The 26,793-nt window shown below is 45.8% G+C and overlaps 1 protein-coding gene and 1 long non-coding RNA gene across 3 annotated transcripts in view; both read right to left on the reverse strand.

Moving 5' to 3' along the window:
- The window catches only part of RAI2 (retinoic acid induced 2), a 44,252-nt gene extending 33,338 nt beyond the window's left edge, over nucleotides 1–10,914 (reverse strand). The window contains exon 1 of one of the 2 annotated variants that reach the window (XM_005484325.4): nucleotides 10,774–10,914. The gene's annotated coding sequence lies outside the window, so the exon portion shown is untranslated. Of the gene's footprint in view, nucleotides 1–10,194; nucleotides 10,376–10,773 lie in introns of those variants that run through there. The other variant, XM_026791848.2, reaches the window with a different exon arrangement.
- A 7,580-nt stretch (nucleotides 10,915–18,494) lies between these two features.
- Nucleotides 18,495–21,115, reverse strand: LOC141728144 (uncharacterized). Its single transcript, XR_012578908.1, has 3 exons — nucleotides 21,003–21,115; nucleotides 18,988–19,014; nucleotides 18,495–18,601 (listed from the first exon to the last, which is right to left on the reverse strand). It is a non-coding gene; the product is annotated as an uncharacterized LOC141728144 (long non-coding RNA).
- Between the last annotated feature and the right edge of the window lie 5,678 nt (nucleotides 21,116–26,793).

The following is a 26,793-nucleotide window of genomic DNA, read 5'->3' on the forward strand; positions in this document are numbered from 1 at the left end:
AAGCACCATCTGGAGAACATTCTTCCAGCACACTGAGAAATAGCAGCCGCCTGTGCGCTACCTGCTATAAATAAATGTCATTAAAAAATGTCCAAAAAATTGTTTGTTCCTATTTGATGGAACTGTAGTCACATAAAATCTTCCTTAACCCTGTCTTCAGGTACCCAACACCTTCACAGAATAAAACTCCACACAGATGTAGATATCTGTCTCTCTTTATGTTAATATGGGTATTACTAACAGAATAGCAACCCTACACATTATTCTAGTAACACAACAGAGGTTGCAACTTAAATGTAACACGTGAACAAAGCACTGAAAATCCAAATGCTTTTAAAAAAAACTGTACAAGGTTCACAATAGGGCGATATCTCACAGCCCACTAGCAAGAGAACAGGCAAAATTATTCATTCTCCAAACTGATAGTGTATCAGTTCAGAGGGGAAAAAAATAGCAGAAAGTCCATAATTTATTTTCAGTCTACACAAAGCCACATCTCCCTCTCTGCTGACAAAATACAGACCAAGCTGGCTGTGGGGCTGTGATGAGGCTCTGCAAGGGTCGGAGTTTGCTGTGTTTGTTTAATCACTGCAATTAGAGCTACGCAAATAATGGAATTGTTTGCAATAGTGGCAAGGCTGGGGTAAAAAAATTAAAAAGAAATATTTGGGCTGAGTGATTTAAAAACAATTTTGGTAAAATGAAAAAATGAAACTGTCTAGTCTGTTCTACTCAGATTCAACTCAGAATCCATTCAGTTTGAAATGAAAAATACATTTTCACACTGGAACAAAGCATATGAGCAATTGTCATTTTTCCTTCTTTTTCTTTTTTTGTCAGACAAACATTTTCAGCTTCCAGGAAGGGATGCTTAGGAGAGGTTGCTGCTTCTTGGGGAGGGAGGATAAGATTCTCCTATCCCTCATCCCAGCCTTGGACACACCTCATGCTGCTGTGCAGGGGCAGGGCTGAGTGCTGCAGCTTCCTCCCTTGAGGCAGCTGCTGCCAGCCCTTCCTTCTCCTCCCCACCTCTGCTCGGGGCAGCTGCCCTGCCCAGGGAGCCCAGGGGGGCAGGTAGAGGTGGAATGGGAACAGCAGCACTGCCTTTTCCTGGCTCCACACAGCTCTTGGTGCCACGGCTGGCACTGGCTGGGTGACTCTTCCCAGAGCCACACAGCCCTGTGCCCAGACGAGGCTGGGGTGTGCTCGGGGACATGGCATGGGGCTGAGTGTCCAGAGGCTGACACAGGACGCAGGCTGAAGCCTCCCAGATGAGCCAATAGCCACCAGTAGGAAGAAGGATTTCTCCCTTGTTTTAAACCCTCCTTATACTGGCAGATGTCATGAAGTGAGAGGAGGGAATCTGTCTTGTTCAACAGCACCCACAAAAGCAGGCTGGGTCCCTTTCACCAGAGAGTGGCTGAGATTCCAGAGGCACAGGGCATACCACCAGCACAGCCACCCCCATCATGGAAGGACAGGAGTGGAAGTGATGGACCTAAACCAGATCCAGTCCTTCCCTCCAGCTGTGGCACTCTGTCCAAACCCAAACACTGGTGTGGTCACAGAGCAGCCCTGCTAAGGCCTTGCTCTTGGCTGGGACTGGCCACCATTCCCACTGGAATAAAGGCATCATTCCCACCATACTTTATCCTCCACTTCATTGGGACTCAACGTGCAAGGAACTGCATGAATAGGGATGAGGGTCCAGTCCCTTCCCTGATGAAATCATCATCTGAAACATACCAAGGGCAGAAAAGGATAATGTGGTTAGAGTTCTCATTAGCCATGTTTTCCTAATATTTATATTTTAGCTACTTTTATTTACAGAGCCCACTCACACTAGTTAAATTATATACTTTGCAAAAGAATACAGAGGCTGTCTGGAAGTGAATACACTGGACTGCTGATTTTGTTAGGATTATAATGATGATTATCATGATTAACCAGCCCTGATGAATAAGATTTTGCCAGACCAGGAGTGGAGGGAAGGCAGGTGGTGGGAACACGGCTGTCTGTCCATGCAAGCACGCGTGCATGCGTGCGTGTGTACAGGGGGGAGGGTTGTTCTTTGTTTTGTTTTTGCCTTTGGTCAAATTCAAACAATGTGCAGTAACAAGAAGTAAATGTCATTTTCCTCCCATCCATCTTAATTTGGCATCCATTTTAAAGCTTACCTTTGACCTTTTAAAATGTTAATACACTTAAGCAGATATAAAAAACACAAAGCTCCTGGAAAAATTAATCACACCCATATCACGATGCTGGTCTAAAAATGTAACATCAGTTATTTTCCTATTTAAAGAAACATTTGTCCAGTGCAGATGCAGTAACTATGCTACAATTACCTATTATTTCCTTTTCAAACAAATAACCATATTAAATGCTACAGCAAAACCCTTTCAGCATAACCAGCACAACCTACAATGAATCTGTTTTGCTGAGTAACTGCCTAAGATCACGGAAAGGGTCCTGAAATGGACCTTGAGAAGTGTCCTAACTCATCCCTCAGCCCCAGGCAGGGCCAGCTAAATCTAAACCATTCTTGACAGGAAACCTTATTTAGATTTCCTTTAAGTAGCAGCCTTAACTAGAACTGGGGGAAATTGCAAAATTCAAATTATATTTTATATATATATACATGTATGTGTAAGAAAATACAAAGAGACAACCCTGACCTAAATGAAAACTCTCCCTCCTCTGACCACTTCATACCCTCTAAACAGAGTCCAAAACAGGAAACTCTAATAAAAACACCTCCTTCCTTTTTAAAAATAAAAGGCTACTCAATTGAGAACCTCAGCTCCTTAGAGATGCAGGGGCATCTCTTCTCAAGAAAATCAGAATTATCAGGTCCCAAAATGTTTGGGTCTTTATGCTGCAGAGCAAAGAGCTCTTTAGTTCCACCAAAAAGCAAATACAAGTAAGAGTGCTGACCAGCCTTTCCAGTAACCAAAGTGAGTCTAAGATGTCTGTAGCCTGTTTGTGATCCAGGGCACCCACCTTGTCTCCTGACCCAGTCATTTCTGGTGGGAGGCTGCACTGGGTCCCTCCAGGGCAGTCACTGCACAGCTCTGAGGTTACATGAACATGGGGATCCATGGCACACAGCCTTATGCTGCTTCCACTTTCCTGTCTGCAGCACTCATGGCATCAAATTGATGGCTACCCCCATCAATTTATTACCCCCCTTTAGAGGACAGAAAGCTGTGGTGACAGCCAAAATGCATCCTAAAAGAAGTGATGGTTTCATAGCTAAACACAGCTGTTACACAAGCATCTAAAAAAATCAGTTAGAGACCTAAACATCAAACCCAAACCAAAGGCAGATGCATTTCCTTGGTGAGCAGGGAAGTAAATTCCTTGCATCTGTTTTCTTCCAGCTACCAGCAACAACTGGAGCGTGGTCAAGCAGTTTTCTGCAAAATGAACACAAGCGTAGGCACAAGGCTGTGGGGAGATGTGAGGTGCTGAGCTTGGCACCACCATCCTGGGAGAGAACACAGCCCTTGGTGTATCCTGCATGGTGTATCCTGCACACACAATGCAGCAGAGCTCTAACCCAGAGCCCAGTTTGCTCTGTCACAGCAGCTTTGTGAATCCACCCTAAGCAAACATGGCTTCTCCAGCACGGAAAGGCAAGAGGAAACTCCATCCATCCCCCAGGGACCAGAGATGAATTACAAGAATGTCACACGAGAACAGAAAGGCTCTTCTGTGTGCTCCTTCTTCTAGGATCTGCTTGTATGTTCCTACTTCCTTCTGGCCTCCCCTCAGCACCCCACAGCCTGCAGAGCAAGCTCTGGCCATGTCAGAAGTCCTCTTCCCCCCTTTCTGCAGGCCAGACCTCCTGGCTGAGAGCTGCCTCAGACCTCCAGCCCCACCACTAAGGCTGGAGATGAAGGCATCTATTATTCAGACAGTGATGCCTGACTTCTTGGTTAAGAAAATCCTGATTAAAAAACAATGTGCTGCCCTTCCTGTTTGCTTTGCAGTGGCCTTGCGTAGATCCAGCTCTACAGCAAGTGATCCATCACCAACAACCAGAAAGATGTGTATCATGCAAACACAAAAATACTTCACATTTCACTTTATTTTCTGTGTCTTTCATTCTCACTGCCCATCTATTCCAATGTTCCTCATTACCTTTTCTTTAACCTAATTATTATAGATATATGTGGAACACCTAATAGTTTTCTTTTAACCGAGGACCATTTTGTGCAATATTGCCACATAAGCTTCAAAGACCATCAAATTTTAAATAAAATAAACACAATGAATTCACATTTCTCACTTTGTCACTCCCAACCCTTTATTTCTTGATTTTTTTGCTTACACGCCACAGAATGTACATGTGCCTTTGTCACACTGTTTGTGAACAGTGTATTCACCATATTCTGATAATCACAGATTAGAACTTCAGTAATACTCCTCTAGTTAATTAGTTTATTCACTAGGCACAGATTAATAACTGATGAGCTACAAAAAAGTTGCTATTGTCTGAGTCAGTCACCAAGTAACTAACTTGGCCGTTCAGGCAGGGAGAAGTTTTCTTTTCTGAAAGGTGACAAGTAGCTATGTAATGACTTCTATTATTTTCTCAATAAACTCAGAGAAAATAGGACACTGCAGCTAGAAAAACACAGAAAGAGAAATTAGCTGCTACTGTCATTAAGGATTCAGAGACTGATAAAGAACAGTTGGTGCAATGCAGCTGGAGAGGCTTTTCAGAGTAAAGTGATTATTCTCTGGCCATTAACAAATTATTTTTTCCTGGACTGAAAGACCTGCACTCCTCCAAATAACCTGGCTTTGCTATGAGGAGCACACTGACTGCCAGGGCAGGCAAGAGCCATTGCCCTCTTGGCCCTCCTGGTGGCCGCTACATTTCCACTTCTTTGTTTCCATGCCACAGGAAAAGCACAGAATAATTAAAAGGCTGAGGCACATGCAGACATTGGAAGGGAGACTGGTTTTCAAAATTAGCCTGACCAAATGAATTTGGAGCTGCACCAGAATGCTCAGAGACCTGCCTTTTGCAGTACCATTGAAGCTTAGTGAGGAGTCACAGCAAACTTCCCTCGCCTCTCTTGTCATTCAGAGCTCGCCCTCAGTCATCAGCTCAGAGATAACACAAAGGTAAGAGATTTGGGGACACAGTCAGTCCGTCCTGAGGCTTGTTCTGACATCTCTGTGCCTGCCGTGGGAGAGGTGGGGGTAACCCAACAAGTCAACAGCAGCTGCCTTCCTTTGCTGCAGGGGCTGCTCTCTAGCCACTCTGAAGGGAGTGGGAGCAGTACACAGACCTGGAAGCTGCTGAGCTGAAGGACACCTTTTTTCTGAAAGTGTGGAGGAAACAGGAGACCTATCCCAGACTCTTTGTTTAATTCTTGAGAACATTTAGCCCTTTGGTATCTTTAAGAAGCATTTCCAACAACGACGACTCTTAATCTCAGGGTCGTGGGTTCGAGCCGCACGTTGGGCGCCATCTGCAGAGGAGGGCATATGTGGCCCGAAGTTTAGTGTCCGACTAGCTGAGGGCGAAAGGCCGACGCCCCTCTGCAATTCCTGGCCAGCACCCTTCGGCGTCTGATGGCCTCGGGCTGTGCTGGCTGCGGACTGGCGTACACCGCTGGTACAGGAGAGGAACGGAGCTGACCATTTCCCGCGGGTTAAACATCGGTTTATTGAAGGTGTTGCGGGATCCAAACGCAGGGAAACCAACCGGGAAAAAGTTTTTCCATAGGGGGTGAAACAGGATTATAAAGGAGGGGGGTGGGTACAGGCGAAACCAATCGGGAAAGGTGAGGGGATGAACTTCACAGAACTGACACTCCATGGAGACCAATAATCAAAAGGTAAAGGAGGTGTCCTGGGACCCCAGCCAGCCACCATCTCCAGAGAGGAGAAGGTTCTCGAAACCTGGGAGGAGAAAGGGAGTGATTGACTGGACCTAGGGAAGAAACAACTTTCACTTATAAGGGAAACCAGGGGAGGAGCAATTACACATCGGCAACTATGAATAGCGGTTACTATTGCAACTTAGCTGACAGACTAGCAGTGGCGGGAAAAACTGGGGGAACGAACCCATTTTACACATAATAGGGGAGAACAATACATAAATTGGGGGAATAACACAAGAAACTTAACAACACACTACAACACACAAACTGAGATCAGTGATGAGTGGTGTCCCTCTCAGGTCCACACTGGGACTGGCATCCTTGCATAACTTTATCAATGGCACAAGCAGTGAGATCAAGGGCACCCTCCACTCTTGTGAGGCCCCACCTGGAATACTGCATCCAGCTCTGGGCTCTCAGCACAGGAAGGACATGGACTCGTTGGAGCAGGTCCAGAGGAGGCCACAGAGATGATCCAAGGGTTGGAGCACCTCTCATATGAGGACAGGCTGAGACAGCTGGGGCTGTTCATGCTGGGGAAGAGAAGGCTCCAGGAAAACCTTACAGCATCTTCCAATACCTAATGAGGACCAACAGGACAGACTGCAGGGACAGATGTTTTAGCAGGGCCTGCTGCAATAGGACAAGGGTTTTAAACTAGGGTCAATTTAAACTGGACATAGGGAAGAATTTTTTTACTGGGAGAGTGGGGAGACACTGCAACTTGCCCAGAGAGGTGGCAAATGACCTATGCCTGGAAACATTCCAAGTCAGGCTGGACAGAGCTCTGAGCAACCTAATCTAGTTGAAGATGTCCCTGCTTTCTGCAGGGGGGTTGGATTAGATGACCTCTAGGTCCCTTCTAATTCAACTATTCTATGATTCTATTAACCGGGAACAACAAAAGGATGCTGAAAACAGGTCCAGCTCAGAGGGATGCAGTCACTAACACCCAAAGCCAGCAATTGACTGTGGAGCAGCAGCTTACATAAGGGTCCCCAGGACACCCAGCCACCCACAGGACGGGCAAAATCCTGCAGCTGTGACCCTGTAAACTCACCTCATCCATGTTACAGCACTGCTCTGTGCACCAAAGGACAGCACAGACAGAACTGGGTGGGGGTGGGTAAAAAGGAAAGCCAGAACTAACAAGCTACATTAAATCACCCAGCAGAGCAGCTCCTCCACAGAGTGGCCTATTTACAGAGCAGCTCAGTGCCCTGGGAGGGATGGGCAACATTGCAAACCCAGGGAAGGAAATTCCCTAGGAGAACTGAGACAGGCTAACAAAGATCCACACAACCTAGGACCTCTCATACAGCCACCTCTTATTTGAAAGCTAGAGTCTGGTGGGAGGATTTAGGCCTGCAGCTTTGAACATAAGATAAGGAAAACTTTTTCATCCTGAAAACAGACTGTGAAACTCAAGCAATGCTGGGAAGTGTTTCACTGTATTGTTATTCTGTAGATGCTGTTTCTGGAGGCAGGACCCAGCACAGCCTGATCTCAAAACAAAGCCATCCGTGGCTAGCGCCTCACATCACCAACCATCTCCTTCCCCTTGAAATAAAATAAAATAAAAGCAAGTACCCCCATAAATCATTCATCCATCCCAGTTTCATAACAAGAATATTTGTCAGCTCCCATTTTACGTCCCTTTCTCTGGCTGCCTGTTCTACAAAGCCACCATTTCAGCTGCCTGTGCATACAGACCAGCAAGCACACAGCACCCCAACAGCTCCCACACTCCCATCCTCCTGCCTCAGAGGATGGCCACCTCTCTTCCACAAACCCTCACCTGCACTGCCATATGTTTTTCAGGGGATTTTTAAAAAATCTTTTTTTTTTTTATCGGTAGCTCTGGGGCACCCATCAGAGGTACTTCAGCTACCGTAACAATCACATGATTTATGTAAAAGTAATTGAGGTTAAACTATCTGCCACATCAAACTCTTCACATTTGGCCCCATCTTTAGGACCTAGAAACATCTGAAATAAATAAAGCCATGTGTCATTTAACAGGGTCTGGGCTTAATTAGGATCATTCTGGATTTTATGGGAAAAGCTTTGTCCTGGCAGCTTTACATAGCTAGTCTATCACTTGTAAGGTTATCCCCTTTTTTTTTTTTTTTTCTTTACCTACATCAAAATACTTTTCCACACAGCTTTTCCTTTTTTTTTTCCATCCTCCAACCAGCCGGATGACAACCCCTCCTTATCTCTGGCTGTCTTCCATGCTAAAATAAGAATGCCGTTGTTAGGCCAGGGAGCTGCACCCTTGCCCCTCCGCTCCCTCCCGCGGCACAGCACACCGCTGGCTGGCAGGAATGCCCCAGCTCCCATTTGCTGGGCAGTTTCCTCTGGCATTGTTGCAATTTACCCTTCAGCTATAATTTCTATTTCTAAATCACAGCAGGCCCCTCGTGCCAGGCGTTTTGTAGCCTGGAGTGCCAGCCTGTGTCCTGAAGGGCTGGTGCTCCCCAGCCCATCTCCAGGGCGCTGCCTCCCTGGCACGAGGGCGAGCACACAGCCAAACGCAGCTCGAGGGATTCCATCAGCAGCAGGGAACGACTGGATTAGAACAGGGCTAGGATTAGAGATTGATGTGAGGCTGCTAGGTCTGTATGACTGGCTCCAGCAGCAGTATTTGAATGTCAAACTGTATCCCCTCGGAGCAGACAGGTACCACCGACCTCGGGTCTCAGAATGCTGTGTGCAAGGCAGCTGGTGGAAAGTAAGGGGCTTGAGCTGGGGTCTGAACACACAGCCCTGTACAGATGAGACCTTGGCAGCTCAGGCAGAGATGAGGAGAGAGGGAAACATGGAATGATTTGCCCACAGCTACACTGGCAGCTTGAGTCAGAGGCAGAAACGGGAGCCAGATTTAAAAAAAAAAATTAGTTCCTCATGCAGGAGATGAGCCAGCAGCCTTTGTTACATCTAAGTGCATTTTTTCCCCTGTAATTCATACTGCTGTAGGCTCTGCACAGTGAAGTCAAGCATCCTGAAGTTGCAGGGTGCTCAGTGTGACCTGTTGATTGTAAACCCCAAGCCTGCTACATGACCAGTTCCATTCTCCAGTACATGCCTACAATGCAATCCGTGCATGTTGCAAAAGCTTAACACTGGCTTTCTTTTGGTAGGAAGTGACCAGGACCCTGCAAAACCCATCACTGAGGTGATTTCCAGTCTGACCCAGATAGCTCTGGCTGCTGGATCGCCTCCAGAATTTAGTGTACACACAGGAACCCAGCAGCGCTCTCCAGTCAACTCAAAGAGTTATGCCCTCTTCAAATTTGGCTTCAGTCATCTCTGAAGGTGAAAGAGACTTCAGCTTCCCCCACTGGAGCTCCTCACAGAAATACTATAAAATTCATCAAAGATGCCAAGGACAAACCAGTGAGGATGCATTAATTGATCAGGTTGCTCTGGCAGAGCGGGGCAGGGACCACCCTGGCTATCAGCAGCCTCCTCTGCCAGTTACTGTAGTTACATCTGATTAACGGGGCCACTCACGGCCTCGTGAAATGGAAGGGCTTTTCAAATTTACATATTAAAAAAAACAAACGGAGGTGTGCTGATTTCTGTCCTATGGAGTGCTTCAGACATAACGTTAGTAATCAGCAGCGTATTTGCGAGAAAATCTTTACTTTGAATGCCAAGCCGATTTGCTAATGATAAATGACATGAAAGGTTACTTAGAAAAAGGAAAAACATTTCCTCATCAAGTTTAAACGGAAAATACCTGAAGAATTAATGGGCAACGAGATACTCTTTCCTCTTTAACAATATACCCCCATTAGACAATATACATACTTTGAATCTCACCTTTGAATAATTTTTCTCTCTAGAAAAATAATTCTGATGGAGAATGTGCAAGAAAACTACCATCAACAGCGGTAAATTAACCAAAGCTGAACCAATCTCTCAAAAAAGAGGTGTGTTGGGGTGACGTGAGAGAAGGAGAATAACTGCCCAGCAACTCCTGCCCAGGGCGCTTGCACCCCGCAGCATCCCCCGGAGGGATGCAGAACTTCTGGAGCACGACACTTCGCCCTGGCATCCACCGCCACGTACGCCGGGACCGCGGCGACGCCGGCGCACTGACCCACGCCCCGCGACAGCCCCAGCCAGAAAAAGCCATTCAGGGAGCCGCAGGTGACAGTCCCTCCGCCTGGCACACTCCGGGCGACAGCGGCAGCGATTTCTGTCCCAACTTCGGAAGGGTAAATTCTCCTCCTGCCGCTCGCCTGTGACGGGCTACGCGAAGGACCCCAAATGATCCCATTACCGCCCATCTTGAAATGCATCCTGCACGTTTCTAATCCCCTTCGGCGGAGCGCGGGCCGGGCGCCGATCGCCGATCGCCGCCGCGGCCGTGCCGAGCGCGCTGCGCCGCCCGTGGGGCAGCAGGAGCCGCGGCGGGCGATGCGGGCTCCTCCCCGCGCACCCACGGCCGCGATTTTGGAGAAGTTGCGCAGGCAGGAGGAGGAGAAGGAGGAGGAAGGGCGGGGGTGGGGTGGGTGGCTCTGCTCGTGCGGTCACGGTCTCGCCCCGTCCCCGTCCCCTTCCCCGCCGCGGTCCGTGCGCGCCCCCCCAGCGCCGCAGCCCCACTGCCGGGACAACCCGCACAAAGCCGCCGCCGCCACCGAGATCGCGCTGCGCCCGCTCGGCGCCACCAGAAACAATAGTCACGGGCCGAAGCGGGGAGCGCGGGGCCGCCGCCCTCCCCGCGGCACCGCAGCGCCCGGCCGCCGGTGGCGAGAAGGCTCGGGGGGGTGCGATTCCCGCAAAACGCCGCCGCCCGGCCAACCTGTCACCGCTGCACCCGCCCCGGGCTGTGGGTGCGCATCCGCTCCGCGGCACCTACCTCCGGTGGAGGGTGCGGCAGCCCCTAGCTGGTCTCCATGGGGCCGCAGCCGCCGCCCGCTCTGTCAAGCGCGGCCGCCGCCGCCGCCGGGGACGCGCCGCCCTGCCCTGCCCGGTACCGCGGCCCGCTCCCCCCGCGCCGGGCTGGCCGGGGCGGGGCGAGTGCCGGGGGCGGGCCCGCCCAACCTGCGCCACGCCCGCCGGCGCCGCCCCCGCCCTCCCGCTGCCCGCCCGCCCGCCCGGAGCGCCCGGAGCGCCGGAGGATGCTGCGGCAGGCAGCGCCGGCCTCCTGCGTACCGCGCTTGGCGTTTGCTCCCTGAGCGCTTGAAGTTTTGACCTCGTCTCCTCCGCGTTTATCTCGGATTGACCACGATTATTCTGACTTCCTGTTTTTCTGGATTCCCCCTCCACCTCTTTGCCCTTTTTAATTCCTCCTCTCGCCCGCCCCCCCTCCCCACCCACCCATCTTTTCCATCCTCGCTTTCCCTCATCCCCGTTTTCCCATCAGACTCTGAATATCCCAAGCCTCTTGACCTCAGTCTCTGAGCTTTAAAACGGTTTCGTCAAGGGCAAAAGAGTTTTTTGTAGGTTTCAAATCGCTATTAAGTAGCGCCAGCAGCTTATTGGAAGGTGGGGTGCATTAAACTAAATCCATTGGTAGTATTACATAATATGCCCTCGAATGTACATAAAAGATAATTGTAATTCCATCTGGATTTCTGTTGATATTAACAAACCGCTCAAGAATTCCTCTTGCGGTTTAATGGGCTTTTCAAAACCTTTGACTGGTGCTGGATCAATCAGATTATGATTTAAGAAAGGGTAAAGCACACACACTCATGACATCCTAGGAATTAGTGAAAGAAGAAAAAAAAACCTTAGTAGGTCATCTGCCTAATCCATCTTCCAAAAGAGAGTAGGAATGTCCCCCATACAATAATTTATGGGCATTTGTCTAGTTTTCTTTCAAATGCTCCAAATATGTGGCTTCCTCATTGCCCATAGGAATTTAGGTCAAGCTGCCTGAGGGGGAATTTCGTAGCATCTTGGGATTTAAAATCCACTACTGTTATTCCAAGATAGTTTGTTTGGGTTTTTTTTCCCTAGACAGCACAACTGTACAGTTGCAGTTGGTCATTTATTTCTTGCCCATCGCCATGGAAGAATTTTGGCCATCACTTTTCGTAGGTTGAGAGCCCAGGGACATGCACAGCTGAGAAAATGTCAGCTCCATGCTCAGTGTGGCCAAAAGAGTGACTCAAATGTCAGGACTTGTTAGGAGAGCAACAAAGAGGAAAAGATTTTACACTGGAAAATGTGTGCTGGACCTGTGCTCTCAATACTGCTGGAATTCCAGTCTCACCTTCTCAAAAAGGACATGGCAGAGCTGTAAAAGATTCTGAGGAGGTCAGCAGTGATAATCCATGGCTAGAAAGGGTTTTGTAGTTAGGTGCATGCACACTGGCAGGAGGCACCAGAGGGCACATGTGAAGAGGTTCCTCAAATCTTGAGCAGCGTGGAGAGGGTGGGCAGGGGCTGGTGGCCCTGGCTTCCAGTACAAAAGGGAGAGGGCATTAATAGAGCTCCTGACTGTACAGAGGTGATTCTTCATGCAAACACAGCTGTGGAGCCCTTTGCCATCTGACCCCAGGCAGCTAATGTCTTTTTGAGGGGAAAAATGAATGGATTAACAGGAGAGAAATCCACAGAGAACAACCAAATCACAGCTTGCTCAGAAAGGTCCCTCCATGACAAATGGCTCGTGGCTGGGCTTGCTCCGTTTTTGCCCTTTCCCCTTGGTGTATGTTGACAGTCACTGCTCACCTGCCAGCAGTGAATGCACCTCTCAGATTAAATGTCACACCTGGGTTGGTTTTGTGCTGCCCACAGCTTTCCTAATGCTCTCACTGCATAGATTTGAGCAGTAAAAGGGATGAGTGGCTTTCAGTGGGAGAATGTCACTGCTGAACCAACTTGTGGCATATCATGGAAGTTGGAATCATCAAAACCCACTGAAAAAAACATCATTATGCATTGAGTCACTGAAGAGAGAGAGCGCTGGTTGCAAAGAAGTTTCTGTCACTCTTCTAAAATGTGACAGAAATAATCAAATCTAGCTGTGGCCTGGGGACAGTGACCTTAATTTAAAATCAATCAAAAATCCCTCTCTCAATGGCAGCTGATTGTCCCGTGTGCTTTCAGACTGATGCCCTCCCAGGCCTGCCATTGTCAGTGCTGTTATACAAGTGGGTAAGCATTGTGTTGCCTCCTTCTCTTCCCTCCTATCCATGTCTTTGAGGCTGAGATAGCATGATCTCAAACTTCTCCACGTTTCTGGCAGAAGAATTTTTTCTGTGCAATAATTTGTAAATCTGTACATGTATGCCTCAGTATGGCTGCTTTATCCATGCAGCTTTCTCCAGAAATCTGCTAGTTCAATATTGTATCTTGGTACAGAAATCTAGCTCTGCTGAGGTGGGTTGCCACACCCAGGAGGCAAACTACAGCAAGAATGAAAATGAAGGAGCCCAAATTACGTATATGAATGATCGTGGTCAAGTGACTCATGGTCGAAGTCTTTTATGGGACTGATCCCATAGGCTGTTTTCACACTGTTTGTGCAGGATCATGTACTCAGGTCGATCAGGACACTCACCATTTGCCTGTGATGCTGCTCCACCTCCACCTAAATCTCAGCACGAATTCACGTATGTGGTGCTCCTCAGCTCCCATATAAACAGTATTCTAAAGCTGGGTGTCTCAGGTAACTGTGGAGAGAGGATCTGCATGAACCTGGTGTATTGTCTGTGCTGACAAACGTGACATCTTCCCTTTTGCCAAGCATGTAAAGCAATCAGCAGTGCCATTCATCTCAGCCTATCCTTGATCACTCTTTGATCCCAGGATAGTACTATACAGTAGCAAAATTAATACTGCCAGGTGTGATTACTAACACAGCAATCCAGGATGCGTTGGAAGCTTTAAATTCTGCATAAGCAGCCACACTGCAAATGCTGGGTGGGGAGAACTGACAGACGAGTGCACACACACTGTCTGTTGGGAGCATTCAGAGCACAGCAAGAGCACTCATTGCACCTAAAATGGGGGTTCTGAGCAGATGCAAGATTCATAGTGACAGAAGTAATTTTCAGGTTTTCCTCTAGCAATATATAGGCAGTAGTAAGCCTGTGGCAAGTCCAAATTGAGTACTGAGCAGCTTTTAAATTGTTTAAGGCATTATCTATTATAAGGAAGTTTATAAAGCTCCATCTCCATTATTTGAGTTTTCACAAGGTCATAATCCACTTGACCCTCGTGGTTTATTTCATCACTATTGTCCCTCAGAGGAATTACAACCTTTACCATTACCACTTGCTAAATATATCACGAGGTTTTAGTGATATTGTCATAAATCACCAAGCTCAGCTTTGTTGCTTGTAATGTGACCATGGTACATACTGGTTTTGATGCAGTGATTGTCAGCCTGATCTAGTTGTTGTTCTTGAATTATTTTACAATGGGAGTGCCACATGCTAGCAGATGTGAATGCGTATTTGATTTCCCTTAACATTTAAAAATTACCATTTTCTAAGGTGGTCTGAACTTCAAGTGTGGGCTTTTTAGGCAAAGTTTCTGCAATCAAATATGGAAAATACAAGCTCATAGATATTGAAATCGAGCACAGTGACTTCAAGAACAGCATTCTCACAATTGTTTCTCTTTTCAATTAAATGTGTGAGTATTCATTAGAATCATATGTAATTTGATCATCCTGAAAGCATTTAGTGAGAAGACCAAAGGTATCACACGTAGGCAAAGTTCATTACTATATGGTTTTTAAAAGGATAAGCTATAGAGAAGCTAAAGATAACTGAGGATTTTGGATACCAGTAATGCATATAACGATGCTGCTTTTTACATTTCAATCTGTTTTCCAGCAGAAAGTTGGTCCCATGTCAGCCCCCCAAAAGCCTTAAAGAGAATTTGCCATAGCAAAGATGTGCTACTGAAGCCAATCTTCAGTTGCACTTAAAGATCAGCTTCCATCTGAAGAAGCTGGCCTCAAAACTGTTTTGACAAGACCTACCTTGTTAAGCAGTAATTGGGATCCAGTCAAGCTGCTTCTGACTCCAAGAAGGATTAACCATTACTATAAATCAGGATCCAAAACTTCTTTGCAGCAGCACCTACAGGAGTTTATCTGTCTGACAGGATATTGTGGGGCAGGTCTGGGCATACAATGCCCTTCCTGTGATGTATGGCAAAACTCCTTGAACCAAAAATCTCTCATCTGATGAAACTGTGGAAATCTATGGGGAGGAGGAAGAGGTGTAGTTATCTGCCTTTATTCTTAGACCCTTCCACTGTGGCAAATGGAAGAATAGGTGTGCACTTCAGCATATCCCCCCCACCACCAACCCACAGGCTGGTGTGGTTGTCCACAGTGTATTAATTTACATCTGAGTTAGTCACTCTTCAACCTTTATGGTCAGCCAGGAGAAATAAGCACTTTTAGGATGCAATTCATTTGACCTTTCTTAGACATTTACTTTAGGAAGAGATAAATCACTCTCCCAAGTGTCAGTGTTTCTCTGTTGACCACGAAAGGACCAGAGAGTGATTAGTTCAGAGGCAGGTGTCTATACTGCAGGCTGTCTACAGGCAATTAGGCAAATCCCAGACAGATTTTTCTACAATGCTGCTCTTAAATTCTTTCACAAGGATTTTTATTTGTATATCACGGATATATAAAATGACATATTTTTCTCCTTATTTTAAACAATTTATTTTTTGAGAAGCATTATGTTAGCAGAGCTTGCATACTGTATCGGAGTTGATTATGTTGGTGCACTGTTTAGAATTGTTTTCAGCTACCTAGTGAGTAATTGGCAATTTTTGCACTATTTCACTCTGTTTCCCCAAATATTTGTCTGATTTAGTGTAAAGGTGGAAAAAGGGCACATTTTACACCAAGGGAATGAATACAGCATTAGAAATACCTCCCATCACTGTATGTGACAAGAAAGCAAAGATGAATACGTGCCCTTTTTAAAAAAATTGATCACAGGGCAAGATTTTAAATGCTATTAGTAATGAAAACTCCACGGCAGTAAGAGTCACAGCACTGCCAATAAGCCCACTGAGCCCCTGTACAGTACATTGCAGAAAAGGCCCAAGGCTCAGATGTCTATCTCCATGTTCTTGTATTCCCAACAAGCAGTGAATAATGCATTAGTTTTGCTTCAAGCATCCTATTTTGAATATGCTTTAGCCAGAATTATTAGCTTTCATGTAGTGTATATTGTTAACAGAGGTCATGCTCTGCGCCCATCTAGTGCTGTCTCCAGAAGTGCCCTGGCACAGCACACAGAAACGTTTCACTAGAAATTCTCCTTGTTGGTTGTCACCATGAGGTCCCCTGAGATGTCCAAATTAAAAGTACTCCAGATCCAGCTGAAGTCACTGAGAATGTCCCTGCAAACACCACCTGTCTTTGGCTCAGCCACAAAATATTTACAAAGCAGGAGGTGGGAAATTTATATTGCAGTGACCTGGGAGGACTCCTAATTTCTGTGCTCATATTGCTCTGTGGAGGGCAGCCCTCAGACCATCTGCCTCTGCTCAGGCACTCCAATGTGTGTGTTGGGCTGTGTTGAGAGCATCTGAAGCTGTGCAGAAACAAGTAAATCCCTGGGGCTGCCTATCCCCCTGCCTCTCCTCACCTGGCCAAAGTGAGGAGAGCCTGAAGAAAGCCTTCCTTAAACCCTTAGGTCTTGATGAGGGCCACCAGTGACCCTGCTCATCTGCTGAAACTCATGTGAGAAGGGGGTTGCACAGCCCAGTCCTGGGGTGAGGCCATGCTCCTGGTTGCTGTGAAGCTGCACCATTCTCCCCTTCAGCAGCTGTGGGGGTCGAAAAAGAGAATTAGAACTTTAGAGTTATAAAGAGAGCATTGTTTAAGATAAATGGTATCATTTGCAAAGGAGTAGGCGTTTACTCACACAGATGTGTACACACACACACACACACACACATGCACACATCCCTCAGTTAAGTTTCCACAGCTACCCTGAGTGCAACACAGCCAGCTGTTAAATCCAAAATAGCAACGAGTGCACATCATACACCCTCTCTATTACCATTTGAAAGGGACAGTTCCTTGGGAGGATGGGAATTTGACAGGATATGAATATGTCTGAGACTCTATTAGGCACTAATTCAGCAGGACTGGCTGAATGAGATGAAGAAGCAATGAGGAGGAGAGAATCTCTTCAAATTTGAGCTGATTGGTAATTTTGATGAAAGCCCTTTAGTCTCATTCAGTGACTGTTAATTACCTCTGGAAATTAACAGTTATTTTTCTCTTCAGGAAATGTTGTTCGCCTGCCAATATAGAAAGATTAATTAAATTCTTCCATGGATGAAGGTGAAAGTAGGGTCCTCGTGGTCAGTGCACATTTTGGCTGTAGATGCAGGGATATCATGACAAATTCCCTTTTGAAAAGAACAGTCCAACTCTTCCCTCTTGTGTTTTCACAGGAAAGTTGGGTGTTCTTGTCCTTCTGGGGTAAGGCTGGCTTTCATGTGCTTTCACCAGGAAAGTCTGGATGCGGGAGAGCTGTGAAGAAAGGGAGGGAAATGACTTGGGTTAAACAGCCTGCAAGTAAATTAGGGGCAGCCTCTTGCAGCACTCAAGGAGAAATAATTAATATGGTGGACAAAGGTATTTCTGCTTCAATTGAAGGGAAGCCCTCAGCTTAGACCCATCTATACAAAATATCAAAAAAGTTAATTGCTTCCAAAAAGTGGTAACTTGAACCTCACATCCATAAACTATGCCAGCTTCTCCTACCAGTTCTCATTATTTGATCTTGGCACAGCCTCAAAAGCTGCTTTTGTCAGCACTAATGATGGTCCTTCCACTGCTCAAGAGTTTATTTCCAATATCCACTATTATGCCATTCACTTCTGCCGCACAGAATTAAAAAAAAAAAAAGGAAAGAAAGAGTGAGGGAAGCACAGAGAAGTGCCTGTGCAGGGCTGGTACAGGTTTTCGACTGAGCTCTTGATTTATAGCTATCAAACAACAATCTGGGCATAGTTGTTTAAAATCACAAGACATCATGAAAGAAAAGGAGTGCTCTATTCCTCGATCTGTTTTTTTTTCTGATGGGAAGACCTTGCATTAAGTTTTAATGATAGATTCAAGAGATGGAAAGTCACTTGGAAGCCCAGTGAGCAGAGAGATGTCAGACAGCCTCTGTCAGGATCTCAGGGCGGAAATGAGGCAGCTGAGGAGCAGCTCAGTGTCAGGAAGAGGCAGGCAGGTCAGACAGACAGGCTTTCCAAGCAGCAGCTGCAGTCACTCGGAGGCAGCAGGGCACCGGCTCCAGAGCTGCTCCTGCTCTGCAGGGCGAGCCAGGCCGGCCCAGGAGCTGCTCCCACCCTCCCTGAGCCCGGGGCATCCCCAGGGAGCCTGCCAGGAGTGTGGCAGCTCCCCTGGGCAGGAGGTCAGTCTGCATGCCAGCCTTCCCACCTGCAAAGCTGCCCACCCCTCCATCCTTGTGCGGGTTTCTCTGGGTGCTGAACTGCAGACCTTGGGATGCCCAGGAAAATCCAGAATTTTCAGTCTTATCCTGGTCTCAGGGGGGAATACTTTTCACACATTTTCCAGGATCAGCAACAGGCCAATGCAGCCATGGAAATGCAACCTTTGCCTACCTGACTTGCTTTGATCAGAGGGGATCCTTCTTGACAGAGGCATGGGATACCATCCTGTGGGTTTGTCCAGCAGCAGCACTGGATTGAAGGGTTACACTTTGAAGATTCTGTAACGGATGAAAGGCAAATCTATTTTGGCACTTTACTGTTCCCTATAGAAAGTGAAGAAGAAATAATACTTGGCCCATTGGCAAGTGTCACACTAGTTACAGATTTTACCCCTAGTCCACGTTAAAGTGTGTTTTAATATCAATATACGAAAGCACAGCAATAACTGGTATTTGTTACATTTTTCATGGTCTCTGTTAGAGGTTGCTGCCAACCAATGGTGGTATCTTTCGGATGTGATAAATTTGGAGATTAGTAACTTAGAATCTGTTCAACTGAATCCATTGCAGGGGAAAAGCATTGCAAATTATGAAGACAGGCATCAAGAAGTAAGTAAAAGTGATTTAAATAGAGAAGATGGGATGGAAAAGAGTAAAACACTCACATAGGAAACGTCTGTTCAGGGGCCAGTCTGGAAAAAACAAAGAGAAAGAAGAAATTCTTCTATACAGTCTAGCCAACCTAGATCCCTCTTTATAGCTTTTAAATAGTGTCACACATGGAACAAATATATAATTTCCAAAGAAAAACATGGAAAGTCTCAGTTATGTTCTTATGAATGCTTTCTATTTCTTTCCCAGCTAAATAAATCTGTTTACCAAGTTGGACTCAATTCTGCAAGTCGCTTCTTCAAAAAACTACATTTTTTGACAAATTTGTTGTTCGCCAAAAACATTCTCCCAGCTTTATTAAAGAAACCCAAAACCAAACAACTAAAATTCAATGGATTGGAAAGAATCCAGTAGGCTTTGCTTCAGTCCTTGTAAAGCAGCAAGTAAACATTTTCTGTATGTTTTGGTAGAGTATATGACTTCTCAGTCCTCCACTGCCTTTGTGTAGAAGAAGGGAGCTAAGCACATGGATTAATAACTAGTGAGATTTGTTTCATCTTCAGTTAAGAATGCAAGCAAGAATTCAGTTAAGAATCTTCAGCCTCTGGTACTGACATTAAACTGCCATGATTATAGTCACAAAACCTTTTTCCTATTCTATGGCATACAAATCCAAGTGTCCCAAAGGACATTAAAAGGTAAGTAAATAACTTCATGAATAAAAGAAATTAATGCTCATAAGTGACATAGAGAAAACTGAGGCTACCTGGAATAATTCTGTCCCAAATGAGCTTGCGTTTAGCTTTTCTGCCTTCAATTAATCATGTCATAGCAAATAGAAACACAGAGGTACTATGATAGCAGCTCTCATGGTGAATATGGTTTTCAGGGTGCTGAAGTAAGAAGTGGTGTTTGACATCTAATGGCAAGTGAGAGAGAAAACATCTGTTGGACATGTTAGATGAGCAGTGTCTCCAGTTCCTAAAAGATATTGGCTTGAATGCCATCTTCTGAGACAGAGAGGAAGATACAGTGATACACACATATACATGAGATGGAAAGAAAGATATAGTGAGCCAATATTGGCACTGCACAAATGGTTCAGAACCGAGGCAGAGATGCACATGCACATGTGCTTCTTGCTGCACCTTTCTTCCTCCTGTCCAAAAGTGTTCACAATATTATTTCCTTGCTACTTTCGCAATATTACTTGTTTGTCTTAAAGCAGCCACCACACTCTCTTCCTACAAAACCCAGGGACTGTTGGCCCTCTCTGGCTGTTGGGATTTTGTGATAGCTCCTACAAGAGCAGTGAGTGCATGAGCAGCTCTGGGAGCCTGGCAGCCCATGTCACCATGATTCCACAAGACATTATTTTACCATGCAAACACATCCTGACCTCCAGAGCACTCGATATATCAAATGTGTAATGTATGCAGAAACAATCCCAATAAGGAAGAAGGTAAATAAATTTGTTATGATTTTAATGATATGCATTTTAAATGTCACTTTTGCTGAGCAATTAGGGTCTGAAGAGAGTGACCTTTGCACAGTGCTTAAATTGTCCTGAGGCACAGTACTCCTCCATGCATTTATTGCTGCCTTGTGTGATGAAGTGTAGGTGGTACGATGCAAGTCCATCATTTGTGGGGGGGATCTTTCTGCCTGAGACACAATAAAAGCAGGGTGGTGCAAACTTTTTGCCACAGAAATGCTGTGTGAGAAGCAAGGGGTGTTATTTATTGAAATGCACTGCGCATGGGTGCCCTTCAATACCCACATGCACAAATGTGGGCTGGGGGGGGGTCTCTGTCTGACGAGCAGAGAACAAAGGGAACCAAATCACCTGCCCAAAGTGTGGCATTCTGCCTTTCCATTGCTTCCCAGTGAGCAGTGTGGAGATGGGCCATGCTGTCCATCTGGGTATGCGAGCAAATCTTCTCCTTACTCATTCCTGCTGCTGGATTCTGTACAAACCAAACATCTTCCAGAGAGTGTAGCACACCATCTATTCTCAGGTGTATCCCCCCTCTGAGTCATGTTTAAGATATTTTTTCTACTTACTTACACCAATAATAGATGTTTTAGCCACTAGCATGTAGGCCCACTGGTTCTTCATTAGCAGTTTCAAAGGCAGTGTTCTAGGCAGAGGAGTGATCCCTGGGTAAGGCAGTCCCTGTGGAGTAGCTGCCCCTGCAAAGGAAAAACAAAGCCATAAACAAAGCCAAAACAAAGCTGCTTCTACTTCCTGTGCACCTGCTGGTGGTGAGGACAGCTCATGTGTGGGAGCTACCTACACCCTAGGTCTAAGGCTATAAAGTATTAGCTTTGCAGCTGAGGCATTTTAGTATGTGACAAAATGCAAGTTCAAGTAGGAGATATTAAAATAGAGTACTCTGTTTTGGCAAGCAAGAACATTACAATAATGGAGCAATGGGCAAGGCCTACCTTCCAACTGTGCCTTTGTGAGCTCTGGACACTGTGAGGCATCTGTTAGTTCAAGTGTGATGCATCACCAGAATAAGCAACAGCTTACACAGAGCCATTTTTCTCTCTCTTCAGTATTTTCCCTTTAGTATTGGTAACAAGTTGGATTTCTCTGGTGAACACTGCCAGGGTTGCAGGTCCAATAGAGGTGGGGAAGGGTGTCAAGAGGACCGATGGTTCTCCTTCATCAAGGACGTCCCTCTGCAAACTGGAAGGCCAACCCTAGCAAGGGATAGTCAGAAAACCTCCATATCTAATCAATTCTTGGTTTTATTGCTAGCAAGGCTGTCAAGCACTGGGCAGATGGCTAATATTTTCTTTCACTATCAGGCTCTCGGTTGGATTCAGACCAATGATGTAAATATAAACAGCCCCGGCTCTTGGTCACTAAAGCCTCCTGCCATCAGCCCTCCCAGAGAGATATTATTTAAATGAACCAGGAAAGTGGGTATCACTGAGTAAAACAAACCAATTAGCCACACAAACTGGAGAACTGATTTCTTTAACCGAGTACTCAATTTTGCCGTCACTAACTCACATCCAAGGGGATTCAGTTCCATGTTTACTGCATGCCTGGTGCTCTGTGGCTTTGCAGGGCAAGAGAGGTGTTGGAGTATTTAGGATAGTGTGTGTTTTAGGCCATCTGGCATGTTTGATGCACATATGGAGCTTCTGCCACATTGAAATATTGAACAATTGGAGCCCAAACCTGGTGGTCTTTCCAAGCCTAGCTGTATTGCCATGATGTGAGTCCATCTCTGGGGCCAATTCCAGTGAGTTCAGGGAAAATTCAAATGATTCATTAACAGCTGAATAATGCTTTATGCCACTTCTTTCCAGTGTGCCCATATGTTTGATTTGCTGCCATCAGTTCTGCAGTGTCCTTCCATTCCCCAGCTCTGATGCATTCAGACCACAGAGCACTAAACCTGGTACAGCCTGTGTGGAGGTGTCTGTCACTGCTTCCCCACCAGGGAGAGTCACTTGAGGTCATTCATGTCCTCCTTCGCTGTCCTGCCCACGTGGTGTTAGGAAAAGAGGGACTGATCCAACCACTGGCCCAAACCCACCATGGAGGAGCACTCATGGCCACACACCAGCTGAGCACCTGGTTCCAGAGGGACTCCAGCCCCTGCCATCATCCCACTCTGCACACAGGGTGATTCCAATGCAGCATGCACCTGCCTGCCTCCTCGTGCTCCTCCACATCCTTGAGACTGATCTTTCTTTAGCAGCATCAGCATCCGCATCAAGCATCAACTTGATCCATTTGTGTTTGACATTGGAGTCTACAACACATGGGGAGACCCTGTCAGGAACCCTCAGGAACCCTGCTGCATATTTATTTCCACTCACAGAGTAGAAAAGGGGAATATAACAGAATAGTTGATGAATGTTTCAAGCCTTAAAATTGGTGAATTCTAGGCTTAATTGTTTAAAAAACAAGTTTCTTGAAAATCTGTGCCAGAGTGGAGAGACCTTATGACCTCTTTCCATTCTGGAAGGGAGACCTTAAATCAGAGAAATATGTAGTATTAATGGTCAGAATAGTTCCTGTAATCTGCAGCAGCATGATTCGATTCATCTCTAGAACATTTGTAGGTAAGCGCCAGTCCTGTATATTACTGGGGAGGTATTTAGGTTTCATGTCTTTCAAAAGCATTTTTGCTTGCTTATTTACAAATTCACATGTCTCAGATCTTTCCTTTTGTATTTTTTGGTTGGTTTGCTATATCAAATGGAAGTGCATAGGGATGGAACAGTGTTGGCATTGTTCTGGCTCTTACTGCATCTTGGAGCCAGTGTGCACCTATTGTGGAGCAGAGGCTTCAGACAGCAGAAAGGGAAAAAGCTTCCACAGATTTCAGGATCATGCATTAAAATTTATTCTGGAATATTATCATGGATTAGTTTAATGCTGCTGTAGAGAAACTGTATTTCAATGACCTCTGAAAAGAGAAAAGAATAGTTCATAGGGCATAAATGAGCAGGGAGACTGCTAAAAAAGGAAGTATGCAAATTATATAGAAAGATATTCAATACTCTAATTTAAAATATTGAGTATGGAAAGAGAGTCTAGTCAGGGGGGGATGTAGGGGAAGTTCTCATGCAATTATGCAAGGATATCCATGTTTTACATTTATAGTGTTCCATGGAATATCTGGAATTCAGCCTATGCTGCCTTTCAGAGGTAAAATAAATAGAGGCAAAATAAATCGAGTGAATACAATTACACAAGGTTAACTTGCATTTATACTTGTGAGAGTCTGGTATTTGCTTCATTTTTAGTCAGAAATTTCTAAAAGCATAGGCTTTTTAAATTAAAAATAAAAAAAAAGAAAAGCCAGACAGAGAATCTTTCTTCCCCCCTCTGGCGATTTTTCTCCAGCACTTGTGCTTTCGCTGTGCTGCTGGAGTAGCTGGGAGACAATTGGAGGTTATTTTTAGACTGACTCACTCTGTAAAGCTGACATTTGTAGGTTAGGCGTACCAGTCGCCGACTGCTTCTTCTCCTGCATCTTCCTTAAATATTCCCCTTCTAAACAGTTGGACATCCTCCTCCTCCTCCTTCCCCAGTCTTTCCCCATAAGTATCAGAGTACTAAACCCACGTTCTGTCTGTCAACATTTTCTGTGGAGCCAAGTTAAATGCAGCATTTGGGAGGCACAGTCAGCTCATGTCCTCTCACATGAGCAGCTGGAAAAACACAACAGGAAGCAGAGCTTCTGCACCTCAGGTCTGCTGCTAATGGAGCACAGCGTGCTGAGCATCCCTGAAAGCTCAGAGGAGGGCCAGGACATGGGCCCTGCCTCAAGCTGGATTCACACCGTGGGGGTCCCCATAAAACCCACTTCAACACATCCTCTCTGCCTCCCATCCTCCCAAGAGGAATTTGGCTGTGCACATGCTACGTCCCCAGAGAAGGGGGTGCCCAGGAGCACCATGCAATGTGACCTTCATTTCTAGGCGTTGCTTTTTGACATCCTTGTCCACTGAAGCTGGAGAAAATGTGAAAATGTCTAAAAGTAAAACTGCTGGTGTGTTTTGCCTCTGAGGAATTATCTGAATGTGGGCATGCAGGCAGCAGCCCATGGGAGCTGGGGTGCAAATCCCTGGGATGGATTGTCACCAATTCAAGGAGCTGGAGATTCCCTGGTGTGTAAGAGATTCCATATTGCAGTTATTCATTGCTCCTAAGCCACAGCTTTTAGCAGCATGGCAAATCTAAATCACTGAGCTTTAAACTCTGAACTCTTTCAATCTGCTGGTGTTTATGGAAACACAAAGACTTTCTAAGCCCAAGGAGGAAAGATGGTTGGTGAAATCGGAATTCAACAGCAGATTAGATTATGAAACTGCCATTAACCTACTCTATATTATAATCTCAAATCCTTCTAATATGTTTGCCATACAGCAGTACAAACATCATTTTCCACTTAAATTAAGGCTGAACAGAAATCCTTTTTCCGGTGAACCTCTTTCTTTTCCTGATGCTTTCTTTTTAAATTAATATCTTCTTGTAAATGGCAGTTTAAATAAATCCAGGCATGTAATCTTTTAGGACAAAATCCATTTTTTTCAGTAGAGACCACTTGTGGGCCTCATGCCAGGTGCAATCTAGTGTGCAGTCTAGTGAAATCCAGCCTTGGGCGTGTTGTGAAGGCAGACCTCTGCTGCTCTGCTCAGGGCAATGCTCCTGCTGGGGTTTATGAGCACAGGGCTGACCACAGACCATGCTCATGCCAAGTCACCAGGACCACATCACCCTTTTCTTCTGTGATAAAGCATATTGCCACCGTGGTCCATTCAGGAAAACCTGAAATCTGCTTCCAAAGAGCTGGCTGGGGACAGACAAAACACATTGCTGCTGGATCCACACCTCCTTCCATGTAACCCAGCTGCATGAGAGCTTTATCAGAGACAAGTGCTATTGCCGTGTCAGTAGGGAGGGAAGTGGGAGCATGACCCTAACTGGGCTGTCTGGAGGAAGGGCTGCTGGGAGACCAGAGCAGCTCATCGAGGCAAGGACACCACTGAGGTTTAACTGGTCTTTGGAGGAAGGCATGGCTGAGTAGGGACAACTTAAATCAAAAAAACCCACCTCACTAGGTCCTTATTTCCTTAGCTCTGTACCTTCTTCAGAAATGAGGTCAAATAAAAATGCTATTATACTCTCTCTGTTTTAATGAGATTTCAAAAGCCCCTGCAATATAGTTCTCTTGGTTGACACAGGAGAGCACTCTGAGGGAAGCACTTCATCACCCAGGTTGGTCAGAGTGCCTTGATTCATGCTTGTAGAAGCCCAGGGTTGTTGTAGTTCTGCCAGTTTGGAAATATTCTGTCTCAGGAAGCAGCTCTGTGCTGGAGCCTGGGAGCTTCTCCTGCTCTGGTGAGCACTGGAGGGGAAACCTGAGCCCAGTGGTGGGAGTAGTGCTGTCTCTGTTCATTTCTCCAGCAGTAAGCAGGATTCTGCCTGTATTTAATAAATGTACACCTGTTCTTTTATTTCCCAGAATGTTCCCCATGGTGCTAGAGACCCCACGAGAGCACAAACCTCTCCCTACAGTAGCAAAATTATATCATGAAGGTCATGTTGGTAAGGTCCCTCTCTCACATCACTACCACCGGTTGCCCAGAGACAACTCCTGAAAATTCAGATGCTAAAAGCAGCTAAATGAAAATCAAAAGCAGGAATTAAGAAGGAAGGAAATGTGTTAACTAGTTAATTAACTGATTGATGTTACTTTGTTGGTTCTTACTCTGCAGTCAGCACTGGTTCATTGAAATGTGCTTTCAAGAGAAATGATGCTAATTAAAGGATGTGACAGAGTGGCCCAGGTAATAATTAGCAGGGAATGAAGTGACCATTCATTAGAAATTTTTTTGTCAGGCCTGCAGATAATTTGTATTTTTGTTTTTCTGCCCAAACCTTGGGCTACCTAGAAAGATCTTCACTAAATGTAATGTCCAGATCCCCCCTGGCTTAAAAAGCAGCAGAAATCTGAGATACAACCAGCATTCATTTTCTATTATGCAAATACAGCTTCACAGTATGACACATCTGTAAAGCTTCATTTGGTTCCCCCCTGGCACAGTAAGCATCTGCAGCTTTAATGTCTTTGATATACTGTTTTTGATTAGATTAAAGATGATATTTATAGTAATTTCAGTAATGTCATTAGCTGTCACTGGAGTATCCTCCAACATTTTGTTTCCTCCATATGTTTTGCAGAAGGGATAATGAAATTTGACTGTCCTGCAGCTTGTGTATAATAGCCTTGTTGGGAGCAGGGTTCCATGGGATCAGGCACTACTCTCCAAGTGGGAATGCTGGTGCTCCGTGAGCTGTGCATGGCAGTCCTGTCCTCTGC

Source organism: Zonotrichia albicollis, chromosome 2, assembly GCF_047830755.1.
Source record: "Zonotrichia albicollis isolate bZonAlb1 chromosome 2, bZonAlb1.hap1, whole genome shotgun sequence".
Classification (NCBI taxonomy): Eukaryota; Metazoa; Chordata; class Aves; order Passeriformes; family Passerellidae; genus Zonotrichia; species Zonotrichia albicollis.